This window comes from Aquarana catesbeiana, linkage group LG01 (genome assembly GCF_042186555.1).
Source record: "Aquarana catesbeiana isolate 2022-GZ linkage group LG01, ASM4218655v1, whole genome shotgun sequence".
Taxonomy (NCBI): domain Eukaryota; kingdom Metazoa; phylum Chordata; class Amphibia; order Anura; family Ranidae; genus Aquarana; species Aquarana catesbeiana.
In genome coordinates, this window is record NC_133324.1 from 36,815,288 (window position 1) to 36,832,915 (window position 17,628).

General features: G+C 40.6%; 1 pseudogene; it reads right to left on the minus strand.

Moving 5' to 3' along the window:
- Nucleotides 1-4,755: 4,755 nt before the first annotated feature.
- Nucleotides 4,756-17,628, minus strand: part of LOC141140440 (vomeronasal type-2 receptor 26-like) — a 37,675-nt pseudogene continuing 24,802 nt past the window's right edge.

Sequence of the window (17,628 nt, forward strand, 5' to 3'; positions counted from 1 at the left end):
CTGCCTGTCAGTAAGAAGATAACAGGAACGGATCTAGCTGAACACTGTGAGCAGGACACACCCCACTAGCTTGTAGGTTTAGCTGAACACTGTGAGGTGGACGCACCCCACTAACTTGTAGGTTTAGCTGAACACTGTGAGCAGGACGCACCCCACTAACTTGTAGGTTTAGCAGAACACTGTGAGCAGGACGCACTGCACTAACTGTAAATAGTCTAGCTGCCTGACTGTGGTACTAATAGGATCAAAAGAACACCAGCAATTTTCTTCAGGTAGCTGTATTTACTGTAACAAGACAAGCCTGCCTGTCAGTAAGAAGATAACAGAAACGGATCTAGCTGAACACTGTGAGCAGGACGCACCCCACTAGCTTGTAGGTTTAGCTGAACACTGTGAGGTGGACGCACCCCACTAACTTGTAGGTTTAGCAGAACACTGTGAGCAGGACGCATTGCACTAACTGTAAATAGTCTAGCTGCCTGACTGTGGTACTAATAGGATCAAAAGAACGCCAGCAATTTTCTTCAGGTAGCTGTATTTACTGTAACAAGACAAGCCTGCCTGTCAGTAAGAAGATAACAGAAACGGATCTAGCTGAACACTGTGAGCAGGACGCACCCCACTAGCTTGTAGGTTTAGCTGAACACTGTGAGGTGGACGCACCCCCTACTAACTTGTAGGTTTAGCTGAACACTGTGAGCAGGACGCACCCCACTTACTTGTAGGTTTAGCAGAACACTGTGGGCAGGATGCACTGCACTAACTGTAAATAGTCTAGCTGCCTGACTGTGGTACTAATAGGATCAAAAGAACATCAGTAATTTTCTTTAAAATACTGTAACAAGACAAGCCTGCCTGTCAGTAAGAAGATAACAGATAGCTGAACACTGTGAGCAGGACGCACTGCACTAAATGTAAATAGTCTAGCTGCCTGACTGTGGTACTAATAGGATCAAAAGAACACCAGTAATTTTCTTCAAAATGCTGTAACAAGACAAGCCTGCCTGTCAGTAGGAATATAACAGGAACGGATCTAGCTGAACACTGTGAGCAGGACGCACTGCACTAAATGTAAATAGTCTAGAAGATAACAGGAATGGATCTAGCTAAACTGAATACAGTGTATATATATATATATATATATATATATATATATGCAACACCTGGGATGCATATATATACACAATACACTTTAAGTGCAGCTAACTGACTGACTGTTCTGCCTAATCTAGCTAACTCAAATGAAATGACACTGTCTCTCTCTCTCTCTAAGCACACCGGAACACACTGCACAGGGCCGCCGTGCAGGCGGCCTTATATAGTGTGGGGCGTGTACTAAATCCCCTGAGCCATAATTGGCCAAAGCCTCCTTGGCTTTGGCCAATTATGGCTCTCTGTTAAGGCGGCGCTGTGATTGGCCAAGCATGCGGGTCATAGTGCATGCTTGGCCAATCATCAGCAAGCAATGCACTGCGATGCCGCAGTGAATTATGGGCCGTGACGCGCCACACGAATTTGGCGCGAACGGCCCATATCGTTCGCAATTCGACGAACGATCGAACAGCCGATGTTTGAGTCGAACATGGGTTCGACTCGAACACGAAGCTCATCCCTATCTGTAACCCAAACAAAACAAGTTCAGTCATGTTACTATAATAATCTTATTTATCATTATGAATGACACTATTGTCATTGTTATGATATTATTTATGTATAATACAAACAAAGGATAAATCGGGCTAAAAGGCTGTAACAGATATGAAATCCAATTGCTACAGATATTTTGACATGCAATATTTTGTGCTCCGTTATCTTAGTATTTTTCTAATTGAATAAATAAATAGAGTTTTAATTATTGTTTTTGAGTGGTTTTAAGTCACTTTTTAAAATGTTTAAACTTTTTTCAAACTTTCCATATTTTTTAAAGTCAAAAGATTGCAGACGTTCCTCCAAATAAATTTAAGGGTATATTTTTCTAGTGAAGGGTTCTTTTAGCACAACAGCATGCAAATATATTTTATACAATTGTGTGCTTTTAACCTTGTGGCAAGAGTTACCCTTTTCTGTTTCAGCATGACTGTGTCCCTGGACACAAAGCCAGATACATAAAGATATTGCTTGACCAGCTTGGTGTTTAGGAAATAGAATGGCCTGATCACTGCCCTGACCTCAACCTTAGTAAACAACTAAACACTTGCACCAACACAGGATGGTACTGCGGGTGCATACAAATCAGATATCAGATGCCACATCCTATTATCAGCAATATGTATTTGGAATGAGGACTGACCTCAACTTTATTAAATACATTTGGGATGAATTAGAACATCAAATGCTAGCCAGACTTTCTTGTCCAAAATCAGTACCTGACTTCGCAAATGATTTTTGGCTGACTGGACAAAAATTACCACAGATACAATCAAAAATATTGTGGAATATCTTCCCAAAACAGTGAAGGATATTATAGTCAAAAAAGGCGGGTGGGCAAGGAAAGGGCAACTCAATATTAATGACCATGGTGAGATAGTAAGATGACCACAAAATGTGGTCATATAATGAATCTGTTGTTTAAAATTGTGTCAATAATTCGAATTCTAAATATTGTCTCAATAAATATTTCTGCTTATATCTCATTTTGCTACCAGAGTCTTTTCTTCTCTCTTTGACAATGTTAGATTCATAATTTTGCAATATTGAACCATATGTCAGGTGGCTGATACCTGCTTGGGTCTAGTGTCATATACAATTATTCTATGTTATTTTTCTAATGTATTTCCTATAAGCTAGCTTTTTCTATTTTTCTCAAGTGTGGAATTTATATATTCTTCTGCTGAAAAAAAACGCAGACACTTTAGAAACAGAACAATAAAAATCACTCTAATAAAATGACTTACTATACATATTCCAGATGCCAAATTTGCTCTAAACAAAGATTTTGTAATCCATTTACATTACAAATACCAAATCTATTTTTTTATTATGTACTGCTTTTGCTGGGCACTAATTAAGACAGTTGGTTATCATTATCTCTAGCCATAGAAATGTATTCACTCTTCTCCTGGGAACATTCAGTGTAATAAAGGGTATGTGTTGGGGCAAATATTGGTTTCTACTCTGTGTTGGGTTATAATTTTCTACTCATGTGGTGTCAGTGCTGGGCCATCCTTACTGCAGCACAGCACATTTTTCACATAACGGTGCATAAGTAGCACTGTGATTAAACTTGAACATAAAAGAGGTATATAAAGGATAAATAATGGCCTGTAAAAGATGCAAGGCTGAGGGGTCATCATTGGCATTTCAACATTACAAGGAATGCAATAAGAATTGTAAAAGTGCAATCATGAGAGACACATGACAAGGAGAGTACAAATAATCCCCAAAATGTTATAAAATATATTAATAGTTAGAAAGTGAGGTTGGAACATATTGCCCCCATAAAGGATAATCAGGGGAAGTTGGTTAAAAATGACAAGCAGAAGGTAACTGTATTAAATGTATTCTCCCCCACAGTTTTATAAAGAAAAAGGAGGGGTATAATAATCAAGACTGTATTGTTAGTAACACAACACAGAATGTAACCTTGTGGCCAGCAGAAGCCACTGTCCAAAAAAGACTTAAAATCTTAATGTAATTAAATTTACCAGGACCAGATGGCTTACACCCGAGAGTCCTCAAAGACTTTACAGAGTTATAGCCATGGTTGCAGGAAAAAAAATTGCATCTATGGTCAACTTAACTATGAAAAGTATGTTCACTCTCTGGGTAACATGAAGAAAAGATAGAAAGGTGTGTGTACAGGAAGGAGGATTGGTGGTCATCTTACAGTGGCTGCAAGGAACCAAAATCCCCCTTTAACAAAGACGTTCTCTTAGAGCAAAAGATATATAAATGTCATTACATAAACCTCCAAACAATGGATTGCTTATTTCTCTATTGGTTTATTTTTTCGTTCAGGAAAATGTACAGATCTCTACTACCCACTTAATGTAGAGCTGTAGCCAGGCCAGGAACATTTAATGTACACATTCTTAATAAGCAATGACTAAGCTTTAACCCTTTCCCTGCCAGAACTTTTTATTTTTTTAATTTTCCACATGTTAAAATAAAATGCACATTTAAAGCCTGAATATTACTTCAAACCTCCAACATAGTTTATATGTTCTGAAATCCTGGGACCCTATGGATTAAAAGGGTGGAAGCTGCAATCTACCATGTCAAACACTATTAGTGCAACTGTAAATTAAACCCATATTTTCAGCAAATAATGCACTCAAGTTCATTTTAATGCACACAAGTACAAATATAACAGATGGGGTTCCACAGAATAAACAGATTGCAACCTTAAAGCCTTAAAATTGCAATCTGTGAAGTGGTAAAAATGGTTTAAACGTTTTCTCTTACACCAACATAAGGCTTGTTGTTGTTTACATTGTGTGATGCTGTGATTGGTCATAGCAATTATGTATGATCAGCACAGTCCAATGGACAGTGCAGTTGCAGTACTTTTCTTGTACATGATAGGGGACATGAAAGAACAAAAATGACGCTCAAAAATAGCCTCCCATTCTGTAACATTCAATTTCCATCCACTTACGTAGAATAGTAAGACAGAGGGTGGCTAATATACACAAAAAAGTTATAATGATGATTGTGTCCTTCATAATGATGATGATGATTATTGTAAAATATGATTACATTTGTTTATTCTGGTCTACAGCATTATACAGTACATTGGGTCAGTGTGTGGTATTTTTACAATAATCTCTTCCCCAGCATTGTTTCTCTTGTGTTCAGCTCAGGTTTTAAAAGCAAAATGTACAGTTTGGGAGAAAACATACACAATAATACTCCAGCACTGGAGGTCAGTATGGCGAATATCTCAACTGCCACCATGTATTTCCCTCTCATACTCAGATAGGTTGGGATCATGGTAATCCAGACACTGCAGAACACCAGCATGCTGAAGGTGATGTACTTGGCCTCATTAAAACTGTCCGGTAATGTCCTCACCATGAAAGCCAGAACAAAACTTACAGCTGCCAGAAACCCCATATAACCCAACACAGAGTAGAACCCGGTAACTGACCCTTCATTACACTGAATGATGATCTTTCCAGGATAGGAGTCCATGTCATACTCCTGAAATGGTGGAGAGATGAACAACCACAGAATGAAATTCATAACCTGAATGGATGAGCAGAATAACATGACTGTATTGGGAAGTGTGACACCAACCCATTTTCTATAAGAACTTCCAGGTCTAGTGGCTTTAAAAGCAATAAAGACCATGATGGTCTTTGCTAGGAGACTTGTTGCAGCATACAAGTGATATCCATAGGGTGGCCAAGGAACAGGAATACAGACAAAAAACTCATTATGAGGGAGAAGAGCAGAATGAAGCTGAGGTTCCGGTTATTGGCTCTGACTATGGGAGTGCTCCGAAACCTAAAAAATAGTCCAAGTATAAAGAGAGATGTCGTAGCAAATATGACCGAAGTTATAGAAAAGAATAATACTAGAATATCCTCTTCATATGAGAAATATTCTATGAGTTTGTTGATACAAATATTTTTAGCTTCGTTAGGCCATTCATTTTCACAACACTTCTTGCATGTTTCACTGTCTGTAGAGTAAAAATAAGTGAAAATAACATTAAGTATGGTATACCAAGAATGCAACTATTTGACAGTATTGGCAATTTTTTCAGTAATTTCCTTAATTTACCCTAAAGTTTTTTGGAGTTAAGATATAATATTAAATTATAATGAATTAAAAGTCATACAAAAGGAAAAAAAATGATGGAACAATATATATGGTGAATATATCAAGAACGCTTTAGTCATGAATAAAGTGTCACGACACCCTACTGAAAAGTGCAAAAGTGTTGGAGGCTTTCTCAAGCAAACAGTAGGAGGAAGCATTTACCCATTGTTTGCTTGAGAAAGCCTCCAACACTCCCAGAAGTGTCAGAGGTAGAAGAAAAGTGCAGCAAATTTTACCACCATCAGTAATCATTCATTTTATAAATTTTAGAGGTATGTTCAGACAGTTTTTTTGCCTGTGTAATTCTTCTGCTCTGATTCATTTTATAGGCATGGTTTGGAATCTGCATTCAACTATCGGCGTTGCCTTCTATTCTGTGGGTTTATATTTCCTTTCCCTTCCATCACTTCCTGACCCACCTCCCAGTTTGCTTTCCTATATATATATATATATATATATATATATATATATATATATATATATATATATATATATATATATATATATATATATATATATATATATATACACATGCTCAGTGCAGACCCTGTTGCCTGAGCAACTTCACAGTTTTCTGAGCTACTGTTCCCTTACATTGCATGTATTCTGTATCTGACTTCCTGTGTACTGACTCCAGCTTCATGTACCATCTGTGATTGCCTGCTGCCCTCCCTGATCTCAGCTTGTTTCCTGGATTTCCTTCTGTTTCCTGTCATTGTACTCTTCACATGCTAGTGGCCTCTGCATCCTCAGCTGGTCATACCTAGAAGCTACAACCTGGTACCATCTGGTGAAGAAGCAGGCTGGGGCTTAGACTCCATGTCCTGGGGAAGCCTGAGTTGGCAATCTGACAGTAAAGTATTAACAGAGTCACTCTAAAGGACTTTAACCACTTTCCAGATCATGTACCTAGTACATGATCCGAAACTTCCAGGTCTGGGACACGCACATGCACGGCTGGCGGCCCACTCCTGCTATGATTATACACAGCGGGAGCTGATCAGTTGGTATGGTGGACTCGATGTCCAGTGGCACCCGCCGATCCTTTGGTACAGAGGCAGAACGCAATCTGCCTATGGAAACAAGGCAGATCGCTGTTCTGTCAGCACAGAAGGCATGGATCTTGTGTCTCTGCAAAGCAGGGGCACCGATCCATGTCTTCCCCTAGCACAAGCCCCTAATTTTAACCCTGTCCCAGCCAGTGTCATTAGTACAGTGACAGCGTATTTTTAGCACTGATTATGGTATTGGTGTCACTGCACCCCAAAAAGTGTCAAAAGTATCAGTTAGTGTCCGATTTGTCTCCTGCAATATTGCAGTTCCACTATAATTACTAGTCATTACTAGTAAAAAAAAGTAAAAACAAATAAATAAAAATATCCCATAGTTTGTAGATGCTATAACTTTAGTGTAAACCAATCAATATATATATCAATAAACACTTATTGGGGTATTTGTTACCAAAAATAAGTAGTAGAATACATACTGGCCTAAATTGATGAAGACATTTTTTCATCTTTTTTTCATTGGATGCGTTTTATAGCAGAAAGTAAAAAAAATATTGTTTTTTTTTCCAAATTGTTGGTATTTTTTTGTTTATAGCTAAAAAAATAAAAACCACAGAGGTGATCAAATACCACCAAAAGAAAGCTCTATTTGTGGGGAAAAAGGAACATACATTTTACTTGAGTACAGTGTCATAAGATCGCAATTGTCAGTTAAAGTAACACAGTGCCATATCGCAATAAATGACTTGGTCATAAAGGGAGTAAATCTTCTGGAGGGCAAGTGATTAAAAACTTTAATTTACTTATTCAATATCAGAGTGTATATTTAAAGAAAGCTTACCAGAATGGTTTGATATTTCTCCTTCTGAACATGGAGCACAATTATAACAACATGGGTGATATCCTTCTCGTACGGATTTTCTGAACCCTGGAAGACATTCCTTGGAGCATCTACCCCTTGGGACCTAAGATAATATAAAACAATATGAACTATTCAAGAGCAAAACCACAGATATAATAGTGTAACTAAGCCAAGCACCCAATGTTTAAAATAATGTAGCATGCATGCTTGGTAGAAACAGATGACCTTTCCAGAAGATGGCTCTTCATTAGGCTAGATACCATTGCATATGCTTTGAACCAGAAAACACAAATAAACATCTAATGCCGCGTACACACCATCGGATTTTCCAACGGGAAATGTTGGATGTGAGCTTGTTGGCGAAAAGTCTGACCGTGTGTATGCTCTATCTGACATTTGTTGTCAGACTTTTTTTCGGACAATAAATTTTGGTTAGCATGTTCTCAACTTTTCCGCCAACAAATGTGTGTTGTCGGACTTTCCAATAGTGTGTACACAAGTCCGTCGGACAAAAGTCCAAACTACAAACACGCATGCTCACCAAACACAACATTAGCAGAAGGAGCCCAAAGGGTGGCTCATGACTATTGAACTTCCTTTTTATCGGCTCGCCGTACGTCTTGTACGTCACTACGTTAGTAATTGTTAACCAACATTTGTGTGACCGTGTGTATGCAAGACAAGTTGGAGCCAACAACCTTCAAACAAAATTCCACGGTTTTATTGTCGGAAAGTCCCTGTGTGTACGGGGCATAAGAGTGATAGCAGAATCCTTTCATTGGAAAGGTTACAGTAACAAAACTATCAATACAAGCATAAACACTGCATAAAAACCTAAAGAGAAAATCTCTTACAATACAAAGAGAATAAATCAAATAGCTGTGTACCTATAGTAACCACATACTATACAATCCGGCACTGGAAGGGATAGGAGAGATAATTAAAGAGCTGAAACCCATCATAACAGAGTACAAAACCCTGAAAGGAATATTCCAACAATCCCCAGTGCTGACCTTGAGACAACCACCCAACGTCAGGCGTAAATTATTCAGCAGGAAACTTCATTCTGATTACAGAAACTCAAAAAAAAAAAAAAAAAAAGAGAACAAAACCTTGCAATAATATATGCTGAAAATTGTGCAGCCACATAAACATATTAAAAAGTGTCACACACAAAAGAAACCTTCGGTATTACAGGATCGTACAGCTTGGCCTCCAGTAATGTGATGTACTTCATACAATGCAAGTGCAAGCATGGATATTACATTGATGAGACAGGACAGAAGTTACAAACAAATAAATGATCTTTATATACACAATAAAAGAACATAAGGAAGAAGATTACTGTGAGGATTACTGTGCACCTGTGGGGCATCATTTCAGACAATCAGACCACTTTATGGAAGACATGAATGTTTTGGTTCCTAAAGGGACATTTTTAAAATACTCAGGAAAGGAAAACCTTTGAACCATCAATGATAATTCTGTATGACAAAAATATAATGGTCTGAATGTGGTTCGGTGTATTTTAAATCACTATTGCACAGTTTTATGACCATTCTCACTGATGAAACACTGCTCCTCTGTACTGCTTGGATCTTAGAAGAAGGGGGGATTCCTCCAAAAGTTTGTCCTGGAAATGTAACTGTTGTGCAAATAAAAAATTACTCAACTGTATGGTTACAAGTGAACTAATATGGCTACAATTACCTTCTCTCCCCATAAAGCACTTTTCAAGCTCTTATTGCACCCCCTTTCTATCCCTCCCCTTTTTTTGCAGCTCACTGTATTCCTCTCTTTTCTCCAATTTCTCTGCACTGTGATTTATGAGGCTGGTGTCACTGTTCCTGGATGGGTTTTCTGTCGGCTACCCTATTTTCTTTCCTTTGAAATACTCAATATCATCCTTGGTGATTTTAACATCCCTAATTATGTTTACATCCCAGCTACCTCCCAACTCCTCAACTTAACCTCTTCTTTTGGCCTAGTACAATAGACACGCACTTCTGCACTCCATGCCACTGTCCAAACATCCATTTTCCACTCTCTGGCCATAACCTTATCAGTTTCTCACTCTCTGTATCTTTAACTCCTATCGCTCCTACCAGAAAATGTGTAGACATTTTCACCAAATTAGCCCTTCTAATCCACTCTGCAACAGACTACCTTCATGACCAAATCTCACCCCTTTACTGCCTTGACCTTGCCACTCCTATCTACACCAGCTCACTATCACCATCCCTGGAAACACTGCCCCACTGCTCAACACACCAATAATTAAGCCCTAACAGATACAAACTTGGGAAACAGAGGATACCAGAAATCTCAGAACACATTGTTGCTCTTGAGCAACTATGGCATAGAGCTGATTTCACCCAATATAATCTGTCCTCCAAAATACAGTTCCTGCCTTTATGCTGCCAAACAGACCAGTTCCATCACTCTCATCAACACCTCTCAACTGGCCCTCTACTCTTAAAGCTATATAAAACCACAAACCAAAAATGAAATATATTGTAGTCTACTATTTATTAGATGCAGTGGCTGGATTCTAAGACACTTGAATTCTGGCATGACAAAGAAGCATTTTCTGTACTTTCAAAAAGAAAGAAAGAAAACGATTGCAGCCACCACATCTAAGGACTGGCAAGCTGCATTATATTACATTTTTGTTCTTGGGTTTAGAAATAGTCTAATGATCCCTACTATGATATTACTTAGTAAAAGATCACCATGCAATTTAAAAATGACTCTCTCTCAATTTAAAGAAGCCCCAAACCAAGATAATACCACCACACAGCTTCACAGAGGGAGACAGGTTTTGGTAGTAATATGCCTTACTTTTTCCAGAAATGTTCTATTATACTGATGTTTATTGCATTAATTCACAGAATAGAGCCCTATAGCCATTGTGGCCATTTGAAAACTTTAAACACAATTGTTCCTTTCATATTCAGTTTATCACCAAGGCCTTTAGATATACCTTTGTGGCTCTTTTTGTCTTTGTGCATCTTTACAATTCTTCATCCAACATTCTCTCAAACTTATTTTGATCATGGCTTGAGTCACATGAACAGACTCTTCTTTAGTAGAAGAGACTCTACTAGACATTGATTGGTCTTTTTAATTGGACGGGACACCATTAAGCCACACCTCAAGCCTCCCATCGATTGAGATAAGGGAGTCTAATTACTATATTTTCTGGCTGTCACTAATGCCCTATACACACGATAGGATTTTCCGATGGAAAATGTGTGATAGGACCTTGTTGTCGGAAATTCCGACTGTGTGTAGACTCCATCACACATTTTCCATAGGAATTTCCGACACACAAAGTTTGAGAGCAGGCTATAAAATTTTCCAACAACAAAATCCGTTGTCGGAAATTCCGATCGTGTGTACACAAATCTGACGCACAAAGTACCACGCATGCTCAGAATAAATTAAGAGATGAAAGTTATTGGCTACTGCCCGTTTATAGTCCTAACGTACATGTTTTACGTCACCAAGTTCAGAACGATCAGATTTTCTGACAACTTTGTGTGACCGTGTATATGCAAGACAAGTTTGAGCCAACATCTATCGGAAAAAATCCATGAATTTTGTTGTCGGAATGTCCGATCAATGTCTGACCGTGTGTACGGGGCATTAGAGGTTCAGACATACTGATTTTTTTTCTAGGAAGGACTTTGATTGTTTCAAGTAGTTGTCCACCAGTATATATGACAATGTAAAATGTTGTGTGTGCTATTTTGTTACTAGATTTTCTTTTATTTTGATTGTATTTTAGGAACCGCTCATGCAGAAATCCAGGCAGCTCCAAGGGGGTTATAACTAATTCAGAAGGCCTGGAAACAATCTGGCCATGAATAATACTGATGGACATTCTGGTCTGACGCCTTATCTTCTTCTGTGCATAGGAGTCGGGGTCCTTCTTTGAGTGTCTATGTCCATGTCTGTGTGATGAGGAGGGGGTTAGCTAGTAGTAGTCAGTCACATTCAACTACACTTGTTCTGTAATGTAAAAGACATTTTGTAGTTTATCTACCTTTTCAGTTATAATGAGTGATGGGATCAGCATTTATATCCACGCAGCTAGCACTGACACATTAATTTTATTACCATGGAATGAGCCAGGGCAGATGTTGGCTGTCCAAGAATAGGATGGGTGAAAGGGGTTAGGTTTTGTCAGGAGATGATCTTTAGGCTTGAAACTAGAATGTTTATTGTTCTGAATCAGCTTCACCAGTGTAGCTCACCTTGTCACCTTTCCATGATATTAGCTCTGGTTCTAGTGCAAGTTGCTGATCCTCTGATAGGGACCCATCAAAGTGGCCCACGTGCATCCAATAGGTGCCCTTTGTTTGTATTACCCAATTTACTATTTCCAGTGGGCTGGGCAGTTCTCCTTTATTATTAAAAAACATTACTTGGCCATTCGGACCCTTGTACTGTACTTCTTTTACATAGCAGGACAGCTTGAAAAGAATTATAGAAATGATTATAGGTAACAAGTATATAGAACATTAATTTTTATTGAATTTTCTATTATTTAAACAAAATATAACAAAATATTAACAGCAGAAATAAGTTTTTATCACCAGTCACGTTCAAGATATATAGCAAACACAGGATAATAAAGAAAAAATTGTTGGCGAGAAATATAAATACATAAGATTCACACATCAGTTGAGTATAAGTAGAAGTGCCATAATACATTTTAATATCAAAGTATCAAGGTACGGTTGGAGTATGGCAGTGTGTGTGATCTAGGAGCCTCTAATACCACCTCTCTTTCCAATGTATAGCCATTGTGTCCAGGGCTGCCAAAGGAGAGCTGCCTGAGCATATCAACCTGCCCTGGAGGTCATCATAAGTTTGAAGGAATAATGAGTTTGGACAAGGTCTATGGTTTTTAAAATGCGTGGGGGCGAGAGGACTACCAATGTTTAGCTACATTAAGTCCTGCTGCCAGGAGGGGCGTGGCGGCAGCTCCTGGTCCTGATGGCTCTCATGGGGTTCTATCTCCTCCATTTCTACTCCCACCCTCACCAAACCACACCGATGGGCAAGGGGAAGCCCAAGGAAAAACCTAAAGCCACCAATTACCTACACAGGTAGACTTAGGGCGATTTCTCGCCTGAGGATCTGCGGCCTACATGAATCAAGAGAAATCCAAGATGGCGCCAGCGCCTCCATCCCCGACCCACTCTGAGCCAGCAGACACCATGCAGGTACTTTCCAGGGGCCATTCTGCCTCCCTTGCAGACTTTTAGCCATCCATGCACAGCCTCTCATAAGCAGACGCGATCTCTGCATGCATACATACGCTCCCTGCCTACAAAAAAGGACTTTATGTCTCCCGCATTGAGAAGCGGTATAGGCAGGAGATATCTGAACTCAAAAAAGACCTGGGGGTTCGCATGGAAGATATCAAGAACACTACTGATGGCGTTTGCAATACTTTACAGTCTCATGAGGAGACCCTGAACTCCCACACTGTTTTGCTGCAGCAGCTCATGTATCAGCTGGACGACATTGAGAACCATAACAGTTGTAACAATATTAGAATCTGTGGCATTCCTGAAATGGTGGAGCATAAGGACCTGGCATGGGCAGTCGCCGCCTTTTTTAACCAGCTACTTTAGCAGCCTAAAGATGTTCCTTTTGAATTGGACAGAGTTCACAGGACCCCAGGCCCAAGGAATCCTGATTCTTCCTTTGTCCACTATTCAGGGTGCACTTCTATAAGGTTAAAGAGGAAATCATGTGAGCCGCCAGCACCCAAGATTCCATCCGGCTGAACGATACCCCTGTCATGCTACTTCCAGATCTCTCACACCAAACCCTAGCCATGAGACGCTCTCTCAAACCACATCTTCATCTCTCAAACTACATCTCTCCTCCAGGAAAAACACATCAAATACCAATGGAGGTTCCCATTCCAGCTGCGGGTCCACCATGAAGGCAAAACAGCTCTGTTTCGCACCTTGGGAAACTTGCCCTGGATTTTATCTGTTATTTCCAGAAGTCCAGAGGACTCCTACCGCAATGTGTCTGGCCTGTGTGATTACCTCACCTCCTACTACTGCTCGAATCTTATTCCCCGCAGTGTCTTCCAGATTCCCCTATACCTAGCCTATGACATTATGGAGGACTATCTGTCTTATCGTATGTTACTATGCCTCATAGTTCCTGTTGAGTTATATGTACTCTACATTGTTTGTTCTCCCTTGTTTAGCATACATTTCTACCCCCGTGGCCCCCCGGGGACCAGGAGGCACTCCGTGTGCTTACCACAACTACCCCCCTTTGGACTGAGAGTGCATGAATATGCATTGTACTTTTTCTAGACAGTCGTACATGTTAGAAATGTTATTTTACCTATTTAATGGTTTATTGCTGCCACCTAGTGGCTTGTTATTCTTAGTTCAATGGTGGTTTCCTGTTTCCTTCTTCTACTGTTCTTATTCTTATTTCTCTCCTGATCTGGAGATTGATCTCACCCACCCTTCTCACTCTCACCTCCTCATCCTTTTCTATTCTGCTCTCTCTGCCTCCCCCATACCCCACCTTACATCTCTCCTGTTCCTTCGTATTGAGAAAACCTTGTTGCAAATCCAGCCTGGTGTTGGTTGTTTTGTGGAAAATTAATGTCACCCTCTCTTTTCACTATTACCATGATGTCCCATGATCATATAGTATTATCATCCTTTAACTGAAGGGGTTTTAATACTCCTGAGAAAAGAAGCCAGATATTATACCACTTCTACAAAGCCAGAACTCACTATTTTTACAGTAGCTAACATATATGGACCTAACCAAGACCAGGGGAGCTTCCTGTCCATGGTTCTGAACAAATTACTCTCCTTTTGTGGTCCCTATTTCATTCTAGGTGCAGTCTTCAATGTGACCCTTTCCCCGGCCATAGACATTTCGTCGGGTAAGTCCGCCATCCCCCACTCCACACTCATACACATCAAGTCACTCATGCATTCCATTCAACTGGTGGATGTCTGGCGAGTGCAGCACCCATTTGAGAGAGACTACAGCTGTTATTCAGTAGCTCACAACTCCTATAGTCGTATTGACTACTTCCTTGTTTCCCAATCCTTGTTAGATGTGCCACTTCGGGCTTCCATTGGTAATATACTGTGGTCTGGCCATGCCCCCATACACTTAAGCCTAGCACACACCCCTGAGTCTCATAAGACATTTTCTTGGTGCTTGAATGACAATTTACTGAAAGATACCCCCTGTGTAGCAGCGATTGAACGGATGATCCATGATTTTATTCAGGATCACCAGTCTGACTAAAACAGTCCCCTCATTAAATAGGAAGCATTAAAATGCGTGCTTCTGGGGACATTCATATAACATGGCTCCCCCTTAAAGAAGGCCAGATCTGCTAATATAGCTTGGCTTCTGTCCTCTATAGCTACACTCAAACTCTCCCATAAACAGGACCCAGATCCAATAACATATGTTGACCTCTCTAACGATTGGGAATTGCTCCATTTACTAGATTCCCACTCCCTCATAGCTAGAGATAGGGGACGTAACCATCATTACACTTTAGCCAACAAATGTGGGCAGCACCTAGTGAGGGTCTTCCACCCGCGCTCACCACGCCATCCCATCCAACACATCTGCACCGCCAATCAGCAAAAAATTAGCAACACTTAAGGTATATCCGGTGCCTTTCGACACTACTACTCTCAGCTGTATAACTTGTCCTCGTGGCCTAAAACCCATACAGGGGACCCACATCTTTTTAGCATGGAGCCAAGGAGTCAGCTGATCTGGATAACCCTTTATCAGATGGGGAGTTCCTAGGCCCCATTAAAGGCCTAAAATCTGGAAAGTGCCCAGACAGGTTTTCCCCTAGGTTCTACAAATCATTTGCCCAGTCCCTCGCCCCGTTGTTCTCAGCAGCATTCAATCCCATAGATGACTCCCACCTACCATCTAAAGACCTTTTAACCGCTAACATCTTTGTTCTCCCCAAACCATGCAAGGATCCCTCTCAGTGTAGCAGTTATCAGCCGATTTTGCTCCTCAATTTAGACGTTAAACTTTTCGCAAAAGTTTTAGCAAACAGCTTATCACCCTCTTACCCTCAGTCATTCATAAGGCCCAGGTGGGTTTTGTCCCTGGATGAGAGGCCAGGGACAACACCACTAAAACCATTCACCTCATCTCTTACATTCACAACTTAAAGGCATACCTTCTATCCTTTGACCCGGAGAAGGCATTTGACTGGGTCAGTTGGTAGTTCTTGCGTCTCTCCATGGACCAGATAGGCCTGGACAACACCTTTGTTTCCAAGGCTATGTCACTATACTCCCAGCCCTCTGCGTCTGTATTGGTTAATGGTTCCTCATCCACAATGTAATACCTCTAACGGTACCCGCCAGGGATGCCCCCTGCCCACGTTACTCTTTGTTCTGGTAATAGAACACCTTGCCAGGGCCATTAGACAAAACGGCTCCATTGTGGGAATTCAGACACCTTCCTCCGACCATAAACTTTCACTTTATCGAGATGATCTCCTGCTCTACATCCAGCAACCACACACATCTCTACCCTCCCTGATGCATGAATTCCACAGGTTCGGGGAATTTAGTAACTTCAAATTAAACATGTCATAAGATGGAAGCCCTTAATATATCTTTACCGACCACTACCCTTGCCCGAGTACGGGCTAACTTTTCATTCTAATGGGGCTCCAGAGGCATCTCATATTTAGGGATAATGATTCCCGCCAACTTATCGCATCTCTATACCCTTAATTATCTCCCCTTACTGACCCGTCTTAGGAAAGAATTGGATACATGGAATTCCTCCTCACCACCTTGGTTTGGTTGCATCAATACACTTAAAATAAACATCCTCCCTAAGTTACTTTATTTATTTCAGATGGTACCTATAACTGTCCCCAAACATTTTTTTAGTTCTCTGTGCTCTATGTCAATATGTTTCATTTGGCATCAAGGCTTATCCCGAATCTGACACACGTACCCCAAAACCCAAGGGAGGGTGGGCCTCCCAGACTTTGAACTATATCATAGGGTGGCTCTGTTTTCTAGAATATTGGAATGCTTCCCTCACCCCTTCCCTAAAGAATCCACCATAATAGAACAAGATCTCTCCACCTTCGACCTACGGGCCCTACTATGGGGATACGGGCAGAAGTTGAATATACTTTCCTCCTCCTCCCTATTGACCACTGCTGCCTTTTATTTATGGTACACTTCTGTCCACAGACCCTTCACCCCTCAGGTCATTGTTTGACCACCCAGCAATGCCTCAGGGCATGGGGTCGAATATGGTAGGCCCATACACACATTCTACCTGGCCTGTAGCAGGCTCATTCATAAATTCCACCTTGGGTACCTCTGTTGTCCCAAGTGACCATTGTTACTGGCTTATGGCCCTTCACATATCCTCCTTCCGCTCTGATCTATTCCCCTCCTCCCAATTACATAGAACCTTGACAGGTTATGAACAGCTGTGCTCTCTCTCAGAAATACCCAGACACTTGCTTTCTACTATCTACAAATTACAGCACTAACTGCTGCATGATCAACCCCCCGCTTACACCGGGATGTTGTCCACAGACTTGGTAAAGGAGCTTTTGTTAGTCGACTGGCAAAAGTCATTCCACTTCACACACAAGTCTTCTATATCCTGCTATACCCAGGGAAAAAAAACTTTAAACTTCTCTCCAGATGGTACAGGGACCCCCAATCTCTACATAAAATATTTCCATCGGTCCCCCCTTCATGTTGGAGGTGCGGATTCCCATCGGCCTCCCTCTGTCTTTGTGGGTCTCCATAGTCAATGACATCATGCGTATGGAAGAGATGCTAGCCTTGGACAATGACACCTATGAAAAATTTAAGGTCCTATGGCTCATTTGGATTGACTTTTCTACCTCGGACTCTGAAAAATATGCTGGCTTCCCCCGGACAACGAGGAAAGGCTTCCTGA